The following is a 10,935-nucleotide window of genomic DNA, read 5'->3' on the forward strand; positions in this document are numbered from 1 at the left end:
GAATTGTAATTGTAGCCAGCTCACTAGGTTCTCATGAAGATTCAATATTCATGCAAAGTTCTTAGAAAATTCCTGGTCTCAAGCACTCAATAAGGGTTAGTTGTGATAATGGCTGTTAGGACTCATGTCCCAATTTTAGCATCAGTTTTGGAACAAGAGGGATGAGTAGAAAGGCAGAGGGGAGGGGAATGGAAAAGATAGACTGGGCCAGGAGAGATGCCTCTGTGTCTGGCGGAAAGGGCCCCCGAGCACCTGTGCCTCTTGCTACCATATAGTGTACCCCGTCGCCCCTGACCCCACAACTGGCCTCCTCTCCCACTTGACCTGCTGGTGGCCACTCAGTAAGGAGCCCTCAATGCCATAGCTTTTTCTAAAGGAAGACAGGGCCAGGGATGTCTCTGTGCAGCTGAAATGCTGAAATCACTTGCTGGGAGCCTGGAGGGGCAGCAGCGGGGGAGGGCAGGGGGGCGGGGCCTGGAGGAAGATAATTGTGAATTCTCCAAGAGAGGCGGCTCAGAGCCAGAGCTGGTGTTTTCATTCCAATTAATTATCCTTTTAGAGCAGTTCGGGCTGCTGGAGAGCAAGGAGAGATTCATTTATATTAAAATCAGCCTCAACACATCTCGCCAAGATTCTAGCCCACATGTGGTTGCAGTGGGTGTAAACTGGGGAAGATGCAGGGGACAAGGCTGGGGGGCTTGCTGCCCAGAATCCCCAAACAGGAAGACCCTCAAGGATGCGCAGAACCCTGTCCACTTCTAACTGTGAAGTCCTCCCTGCAAATGTTGATGAATTAAGTGCTGCTGACAGAGACCTGGGCCCCAGCTTAACAGGCTTGGCAAACATGATTTCTTCATGGAAAAGCTACTCAGAGAGGCTGGTGGCTTGTTCCCACTTTGCCACCTCACAGAGCTCGGGTCCAACCTTAGCCTGCCTTCTGCCCCCTGCCCCCAAACCCCCTGATCCCCCCGCCAAAATCACACTAGATTTCACATGCACTTTCTGAGTCTCTTTCCAGCCCAGCCCAGTGCTTGATGATCAGGGAAGACTTCCAGGAGGAAGTGACAAGCCAAATCTTAGAGTTTGGGTTAGAGAAGACCAGTGAGGAGGTCCCTGCAATAATCCAGGTGATTCTTCATCAATGGAGGTGGGGAGAAGTGGTCAGATGCGAGGTCTGTGTAGAGCCACAAAGATTTCCTGATGGATTTAGACGTGGACTACGGAACAAAGAGCAGAGTCAAGGGGACGCCCAGGTTTCTGCCTTCAGCAACTGGAAGAGGAGACTTGCCATCACCTGAGATGGGGACCACTATGGGAAAAACAGGTTTGGAGTGGGGGGATAACTGGGAGTTTATCTGGGGACATGTCAGGTTTCAGATGCCCCATTAGGGGTCCCTGGAACCCTCACCTCCAAGCTCAGGTGCCAGGTCAGCCACTCATTTCTGCTCATTTCCTGAGCTCTTCAGAGTGTTGGATGTCAAGAGAGCCAGGGATCACACAGCAGAATCAAATTCTCTGACTCCTAGTCTAATGTTCCTCCTCTTCTTCCCCACCTGGCTTCTCCAAAGAGCCAGATGTGAGGTGGGAGCCAGAGGTGGTCTTCAGTGCCCTTTCCTTCTGGACACCATACTCTCATTCTCTCTCCATCATCCCTTCCCAAATCTGCACTCATGACTAATCTATTGGCAAATGTGCTGTCACATAATTCATACTAAAGTGAAAATGGCTGAAAAGAAGGGAACAGCCTCAAGAGGCCACAAAGTAATAGGGGGCAATCAATAATGACGGTAATAATAATAATAAAACAATAACAATAGTACCTAATCTTAATATATCACTTACTATGTGCCAGGTACTATAAAAAAGCACTATGTATGTATTATGTTACTTAATTCTGCTCGTAACTCTTTGAGGAAATTGTTGTTGTTTTTTTTTTTACAAATGAGGAAACTGAGGCAAATACCCAGGGTTACACAGCTAGGGTATGACAGAGTCAAGATTGAAACACAAGAGGGGATGGTATAGCTCAAGTGGTAGAGTGCATGCTTAGCATGCATGAGGCCCTGGGTTCAATCCCCAGTACCTCCAGTGAAAAAAAAAATTGAGTAAATAAACCTAATTACCTCCACCCCCCCAAAAAAATTTTTAAAAATAAAGAACAAACTCAATCAGGCTTAAAAAAATAAAAAGGATTGGAACACAAATAGTCTGGCTCTGGAGCTCACAGTCTGAGCCACCGACATCTAGCGCCTGTCTATACAATCTTGTCAGTTCCCACAAATGTGTCAGGGTGTCAGTTTATCCCCGCTGTACAAGAGAGAACACAGATCAGAGAGGAAAGGCCTTCTGCCCAAGGTCACACACCTGGTGCTAGTGGGGCCCAGATAAGACTGCCAGAGAAAATACAGGATGCCCAGTTAAATTTTAATTTCAGATAAAGAATTTCTTTAGTATGTCTCATTCAATGTTGGAGATCTATTTATACTTTTAAAGTATTTGTTCTTTATCTCAAAGGCAAATTGAACTGGACATTCTATATGTGTATTTGCTGCATCCGTCCACCATAGCCCCAGGAGAGGATCTGCCCCAGCCAGGACCAGCTTTCCCGGGCTCCCGGATAAGCCTCCCTCCCCAAACCTCAGAGTCAAGAAGGATGAAGGACCTGAGGTGTCCTCTGGCTGCTCTCAGCCATGGCATCCCATCTCCCAGCAAGCCACAGAGCGTCCTGGTGCGACAGCCACCGCCAGGAAATCCCAGGGATTATTCAACCCTCTCTCCCAGAGCCTTTGGGTGAGGCGCGGGACCCTGCTGAGCTGGCAGCGATGAAGCCCTAACACCAGGCTTAGGAACCTCCAGCCCGCAGCCTCCCAGCGAGCGCGCCCATTTATCACAGGCATAGAGAAATCGAAACTCGTTTCTCAAGCCCATGCACTGGCTGGATCGATCGCCTGATTTGGGCGAAGTTGCACTGTGCGTTGGGCATTTTGTCAGCCGGGCGCCCATGCTGAGACAGACTCTGCGCATGCGCTGAAACAGAACCTTCCCAAATTCCCACCTCAGGGTAAAATACAGCCAAGTTCTCAGCTGTTGCCCTCAAGGCTGTAAAATCCCAGCCCCTGGGGCAATAACCAGCTGTTTTTTAGAGCACCTACTATATGCACGGCCTGTGCCAAGCTGTGGGCCGTAGAGACAAAACTAATAACTGCTATTTTAACCAAAAGAATCATTGCTACCGTGTTTAGAGTGGGCACTTTCTACCTCCCTGGCAAAGATAAGAACTTCCCATGCATTAGCTCATTTGGCCAAACTGTGAGGTAAAGAATGTTATCCCAATTATATAGGTGAGAAAACTGAGGCAAAGACAGTGTTAATGACATATTTAAGGTCACGCAGCTTGAAATTGCTGTCCAGGGACTGAAACCAAGGCCCCTGACTCCAGGTTCAGGATCTCTCCCTCCCCCCTTGGCCTATATTACAAAACTCTATCTGAGATACAGGCTCCGAGTCTCCAGCTGTGCTATCCAATCAGCACCAGGGGGTCATTAGGTCCAGCCCCTGCTTCTAGCATGAAACGCTGCAGCTAAAGGAGCTGGGCAGACGGAGGGAAGTTAGAAGTCTCCACCTCATGGGAAGGTCTCGGGGAGGGCAAAACTTGATTTCTACTTTGGGAGGGAAGGGGGTTCTGCTGAGTGATCCTACTGCCTCTACCTGAGGCAGTCCAGTGCTGTATATAATAAGTGCCCTGGAGAGACCTGGGTTCTCTTCTCAGATTCGCTGTTGCCTCGCCTCCCTCTGTAACCCCAGGAAAGACTGATCCCTTCTCCGAGCCTCAGTTTCCCCTGTGTAACAGATCTTGGACTTGCTCCATCAACCCTGGCTTTCAGGTGTAGCCCCTTCACAGCTGTGGTCAGCCCTCCATCCTAACCTCAGGGTTCCCCCATCTCGGGCTTCTCCAGAGCAGACGGGGAGCCTGGTGTAATTAAAAAGATAAGAGTAAGGCCCAGGGCTGCCTGAAGCAAACTCTCTCCTTGGGGGTCATTTCTAAGACTCAGTCATGTCTGAAACCTCTACCTACCCCCGGGTGCAGCCCACATCAATAACCAGCATCCGAAATGGATTAGCTGGGCTACGTGGTAGGTTTCTCAGAGGAGCTCCCAGTCTCTTAAAGGATCTCCAAATGTACTTCTCCCCTGACTTAAGAGAAGTCAGAGATCTCTGCAGGCCTTGTCAGAACCTGCAGAGTGCACCTGCATGACCAGCTGTGTGAGCACCTGCGGGGGTGTTCCATGTGTCCCTGGGCATGTGCACCTGGGTGCATGTGTCCATGGTGTGCACACAGGCAGGGGACTATATGCCATGGATGAATTTGAAAATAGCCCATCCATCTTGTCTCTACTCCCCTCCACTCAAGTCAGTCAGTGACCCTGGACTACCCCAGAGATACATCTAGGAACCTGACTCTCCATTCTGATGGCTTGAGGACTTCTTGAACCCATGCACATACAAGCACAGACACATCCATCCACACACACATTTTCCTTCACTCCCTGTGCTGTTTGTTTAAATAATGCCTGTCATCCTGTATGGATTATATGCTTCTGGAGAGCAAAGCCCCAGCCAATCCATCTCCAAACTCTCCACCCCTGAGTCCTGCCAGCACTTAGCACAGGCATCTGAACAAGGGGCATGCTCAATTCTGTTAAATGTTCTTAAATTTTGCATATGCATTAGGGGCATGGTTATGCCTATTCTCCCTGTGTGTGCTGTTCTGTTCCCACATATTCACGGGTTCAAACGCATATCAACTCGAGTGACTGGAACACACCTGTGTGCCCCTGTCTCTGTGTACCTTCTTTGAGTGCTGGTATCCATGGGTATGTATAGGAGCCTAATGTATGCTTGGGGACGGAGGCTGGTGCTTCCCCACACACGTGCCCACAGGTGGGTGTGCGTGTGAGTTGTGCTAACATAAATGCACATGGCAACATGTGTGTATGCCTTACACAGAGCGGATTGGCATCCTCCCCTGACCTGGTTAGGGAGAAAGAGAGCCCTGTCTCCTTGCCCCACTTAACGCCTGGACCAGCTCACCTGTTGGGGAGAGAGGATACTAGGCACCATGTAACCTCACAGTCCCCCCCAACCAGCCTGGACTTTGCCCCATCTGAGAACCACGGGTCACCTGAGGGGACTTCTCCATGCCTCTTTGGCTGAGGGGCAGGCCTGAGAGATAAACAAGCCTCATGGTGACCTCCTGGGCTCTTGAGGAAAATGCAGGCAAGGACAGAGCCATTACCCTCTCCTTTGTACTCTGACATCACCATGGCACCCAGGTGGCATCAGGAGAGGTCGTTGGCAAAGATGTCATTCCTCTAGCAAGCTTGATCATGTAGAGGAAGGGCAGGGAGCAGACAGGGGACAGGCCAGAGTCCCCCCAGGCCAGCTGGACCTAGCCTGTCTCCAGACCCTGGCTTAGGACAGACCTGGGTGGCAGCAAAAAAAGAAGACAGGATATGAGAAGCCTGGCCTCTAACTTTGGCCATGGCCATGACCCTGCCTTGCTTTACAGCCTCAGTAGAGCCCCTGCCCACTCTGAGCTGAGTGAGGCAAAAGGCAGAGATGACTTAGAAGGCTGACTTTCAAGACATCCCCCTGGATGACTCACCCTACTCCAGGATTTTGTCCACAAGGGGTGGGGTGAGGCTGAGTCCAGGCTCTGATGGACACAAACACCCAGGAGGAACAAGAAACTAGGTCAGAGGGTTCTTGCAGGAGACTCAGGCATCTTTCCCAGGGCCTGGCCCAAACGCAAAGGGTGGCCAGGCCTTTGCTCCTGCCAATGTCCCCTCTCCACCTACTGCTGCATCTGACAATTTTCCCGATTAAAAACATCCACACTTCATAGTCAGTGGAGAACATAGAATATAAACTCTTAGCATCAGTAAGATCTTGATTTTGTGTCTGATTCCAGCCCCAACCACACCCTACCCCTCTTCTCACAGCACCATACCCAGAAAGTCTGCCCCAAGTCAGTTTTCCCGCTAAATGTCAGATCCAAGAGAGTAGGGACACGGCCGTCTTGTTCTCACACTGTTCCCAGAGCCCAGAACGAGGGTCTGGCTGACAGGAGGCATCCAATCAACAGCGCTGAGCCAATAAATGAAACACACTGACCTGCCAACAGTGGTTATTCAGGGTAGGGAAATTTGAGATCATTTTTATTTACTTCTTTAAAGTCATTTTCATGTTTTCTAAAATGAACATGCATTGATTTCATAACCAGAAGCTTCCTTCCCCACCCCACCCCCACCCCCAAATGCTCCTGAAAACAGAAAATGTAAAACTTCTCTTGTCTCAAGGCCCTGCTCCCCAGACTTGGCAAGAGGCTGTCCTTCCCTGGGCTTCCTCGGCACCTGGCTAGGTGAGAAACCCAGGTCACCCAGTAAGTTAGGGATCCAGCACCAGCTCTCCCGACACCAGCCCAGAGCACCCACCATGGCTCCACCATCATCTCTGTTCTCAGCTGCTTCCATTTTCTTTTGCCTTCAATGTTCCAGTCTCCTGGCACCATGCCTAGCCCAGGGTAAGCACTTTGTAAGGTGCTTGTTTATTTTAGATTTTTTTATTAAGCCCGTCTCACAAGCCAGGCTAAGCCACCTACTGATATTATTACACCTAGTCCTCACAACAACGCTCTCGGCTCAGACTTGAGTTTGTACCCATTTTACAGATGAGGAACTGGAGGCCCAGACAACCAAGTCTGAGTTAGTGGAGAACACTGAATATATATATGCTGTATGACTTTACCCAAAGTCATACAGCAAGGAAGCCACAGAGATAGGATTTGACCCTTGGTCTGTCTGGCTCCTAACCTGTTGCTCCTAAAGTTTAAAATTCTGATGAACCGTCTATGAAGAGAAGTTGGGCATATCTGGGACAAGGCTCTGTGCCCAGGAAGGGGACTGGCAAGAGGGAAGTCTGAGCCTTTCCCCACCCATGGCTTTACCAGTTTGGGAAGTGAAGGAAAGAAGGAATGGGAGTGGCACACATGAAAGGGAGCAAGGTAAAGGAGGTTCTGATGTGAGCAGGCACGTCTTAGGCTTTTGCAAATCACCTCCAGCCCCAGGTTCCTTGTTCTCACCTGGGAGGTGTGTGGGGCAGGAATCTTTACCCACTTTGGCAGATGGAGAAACTGAGGCTCAGCCATTAGGTACATTCATGTGAAGATGGAGACTTCCTCCCAGACCAAGAGGAGATATTGCTTATGAGTCATTGACTGAGATCCTGGCTTTCTCAGGGAAGGTCCAGGAGAACTCAGGGGCCCATCCCAGGCTAGGGGTTGCAGAGAGCAGAGGCTTGGAGTCTTCCTGGCTTGTCCATTTTGGGAGGCTCCATGGTGCCCAGGGATGGCTGGAACACAGCCCTTGGTCCACAGGGACAAGAGGGAGCCTTGGATCCAGTCTACATCCCCCATGCTCATCACAGCAAGGCTACAGCAAGAATAGTGCCTTGGCCTAAATGTCACCTCCTCAGGGAGGCCAGCCATGCTCTTCCTACCTAAACTGCACCCCTGTTGTGAATTCCCCTAGCTCGCTGTGCTTCTTCGTGCACTTTTCACAGTTTGTAATAATATATTTATTTGTGTGGTGATTGGGTTAACAACTGTCTCTCCCACTGGACAGCAAATTCCAAGACCAGAGTCTCAATGTTTGCTCTACCAGACTTTCATCACCAGGCACACATATTTGTTGAATGAATCATGAATGGACGCATGGACAGGTGGCATCCACCGGGAGCCTTGGCAAACACCCGCAGGGGGCAGGGAGAGGCAAGAAAAGGGAAACGGGGGGCTGCCTGCTGTGAGAGAAAGTGATTCCAAAGGGTCCCCAGCAGAAAAGAGGTGACCGGTCAGCAGGAGCTCATGATAACACTGCACAGTTGAGAAGTGCTTTATGGTTTACAAACTGCTTTCATTGGCGTGATCTTATTTAGCCCTCAGCACAGCCTTATGATATCAACTTTATTATCTCCAAATTACAGATGACGGCATTAAAGGATCAGAGAAGAAAAGTGTAAGATCACACAGTTCATAAATCTTGGAGCTGGATTTATTTTTCTTTTTAAAAAAAATTTTTTGTTGTTTTTGGGTTTTTTGTGGGAGGAGGTTTATTTACTTACTTAATGGAGGTACGAGGGATTGAACCCAGGACCTTGTGCATGCCAGGCATGCATTCTACCACTGAGCTACACCCTCCCTCCTTGGAACTGGAATTTAATCCCAGTTCTATCTGGCTTCATATAACGATTGCTATCATTTAGCCAGCAGGGACTAGTTGAGTATTTACTACCACCTACATATATTATCTCTAATTCTCTCAACATCCCTTTGTTGTAGGCATCTATAATTTTCCATTCAAACCTGCAAAACAGAGGCTTAGAGATGCCATGTCACCTTCACAAAGCCACCAGAAGATAAGCAGCCCAGCTCCCCTCACCCAGCGCCTCTCCTCCCCGACCCAACCCCACTGCCCCATCAGCCACTAAGGCCCCATCCAGCCCAGACAGTCTGAGTGTCTGAGACCCACACGGAGGGGACAAAGCCCAGACTAGGAGGCAGCAGGGCTGCAGTTAAGAGAGAAGAGTCTGAAGTCAGACTGCCTGGGTTCACATGCCAGCTCCACCAAGTTCTAGCTGCATGGTCTACCTGTCTGTCTCCATTTCCTGCTCTGCTAAATGATGGTGATAATGGTACCACTTCTCCAGCTATTGTCAGGAAAGATTTTTGGATAAAGCAGGTAAATGTGATTAGTGTTAGCAGGAGTTCTGCGATGGCTTGGGGCCGAGGCCATGCTGAGGTCAGCCGCCCAGGGATTTGGGGACCAGACAGCGACAAGATTCTGCGTCAGTCCAGGAGCCCTCTGTCTCCGGGGAACTCTGATACTTGCCTGTCCTTGGCTGACTAGAGGGGAGGCGCCTGGGCAGTGTTGAGAGAGGAATCTTGACAGCTGAGACCCAGCGTGGGAAGGGGAGGGTCAGTGTGGACCTTCCTACTCACAGAGCTCAGTGTTGTTCAGAAGCCAGAAAAGACTGAGCCCCTCCCAGCCCCAGGGAGTGAATCACAATTGGTCTAAGCCAGACAGTGCTTTGTTGGGGGACCGGAGGGCATGTGGGGCAATTCTGGCCAGGAAACAAGAGAGGCATTCTTTTGGGGGTGGGGGTGGTCTGGGAAAGGTCTCCTTGCTCTTAAGAAGAAAGGAGCAATAGGAAGCAGGTCATTTTCTGCCTCTGGTTGCAGCCATGTGAGGCTGTGATGCTTGGAGCAGTTGCATCTACTTCATGACCATGAGGGAATGGCCCATTCTGAGGATGGCCGAGGAAGAAAAGGAAAAGAATTGTGGCCATAGGTGACTCATGGCCTTGGGTGCCCTCACCTTCACATCCAAGGAGCTTCAGCCAGGGCGCCCAGGGCATGGCACTAATCCTGTCCGTAGCAGGTTGGCCGGCTCTGAGTCTGCCTCCCCCATCAGTCTGAGAACATCTGAAAGGCAAGGAGGGTGGTTGCTCCCACTGAAGCCCCAGGGCTTGGCCCAGAGCGGTGCTCCAAGTTGGCAGTTTGGCCCCAGGTTAGGAGGCCACCTGTGAAGCAGATGACCCAAGTGAGCATCCCAGCTGGGCTGCCTGTCATCTGCAGGCTGATCTTCACAAGGGGCTGAAGCTCTCTGAGCAGGTTTCCTTGCAGGGTCAGGATTCACCCACCACTTTCTCCACAGGGGAGTCGAGGAGATGAAATGAGGTAGAGGAGGCATGGGCAGTGCTGAGACACTTCCAGGCTCCAGCATACAGTAGGTGCTCATCGAGGTGCCAGATCCACTTTGGTTAGACAGTTAACGAGCTTAAGGCAGATGTCTGGTGAATCACCCACTGCCAGGTTTGTACACACACACACACACACACACACACACACACAATCACACTGGTCCTCCTTAAGAGTCAGCCCCTTCTGAGGCCTGGCCATCCCCCCTCCCCAGTACTTCCCCTACCACCACCCCAGCCTGAAACTCAACTCTTACCAACTCCTGCTGCTTCCAGATCCCAAGGACTATGCTCACCCCACGATAACATCTGAAACAGTCTACAAAAGTTGCCCCCTGGGGAGTGGGGTTGGGGGACTTGAGCAGCCCCCTCCCCGGCTTCCTGGCTGTTGGGGAGAGTGCTCAGAACTCCCTGGCTTCCCTGGGTGTCTCTCGGCTGAAGCTCGGAACCCACCCCCCCCCATCACTGAAGGCTCTCCAGCTGCTGCAGCCCTCCTCTCTTCCCCCACCTCTCCTCTTCGCCTTTTCCTCTGTCCACCCTTGTTCCTATCTCCTCTTCCTCCCTCATTTCATTTAGCCCTTCAGAATCCACTCAGCCCACCTCTCACATTGCAGGTGAGGAAACTGCAGTGTGGGGAAAGGATTAACTATAGTACCTGCCTCAACCAATAGCTGTGCGACTCTGAGGGATGATGGACACAGAGAGTCCTGGTCTAGCACCTGGAGGCGGGGTTCTCAGCTCCTGTCCCTTTCCTTCCTGCCACCCTTCTCTCCTTCTTTGCTCCCCTCACTGCAGTCTGTTCCCCCTTCTCCCACCTCTCCACCCTTCGGAGCTCCAAGAAGCCCTTCTCCCGAATTCCCCCACTCCCTTCACTGTGGCAGGAGTGCCCTGGGCACAGCAGGAGAGTCCCTCCAGGGAACCTGGACTCCCCATCACCACAGCTCATGCCTGGTGGTGAGCAGGGGGCAGCCGGCAATAGACGATGTCGGTGCCGGGCAGGGAGGGCCAGGGCGCAGGCAGCAAGCAGAGGAGCACACAGCGGGAAGCTGACAGCCCGCCCCTCCCAGCCTCCAACCTCTGCTCCTGGCCCCTAGGCCTGTCACTTGGCCACAGTACCTCCCA

Source organism: Camelus ferus, chromosome 10 (genome assembly GCF_009834535.1).
Source record: "Camelus ferus isolate YT-003-E chromosome 10, BCGSAC_Cfer_1.0, whole genome shotgun sequence".
Lineage (NCBI taxonomy): Eukaryota > Metazoa > Chordata > Mammalia > Artiodactyla > Camelidae > Camelus > Camelus ferus.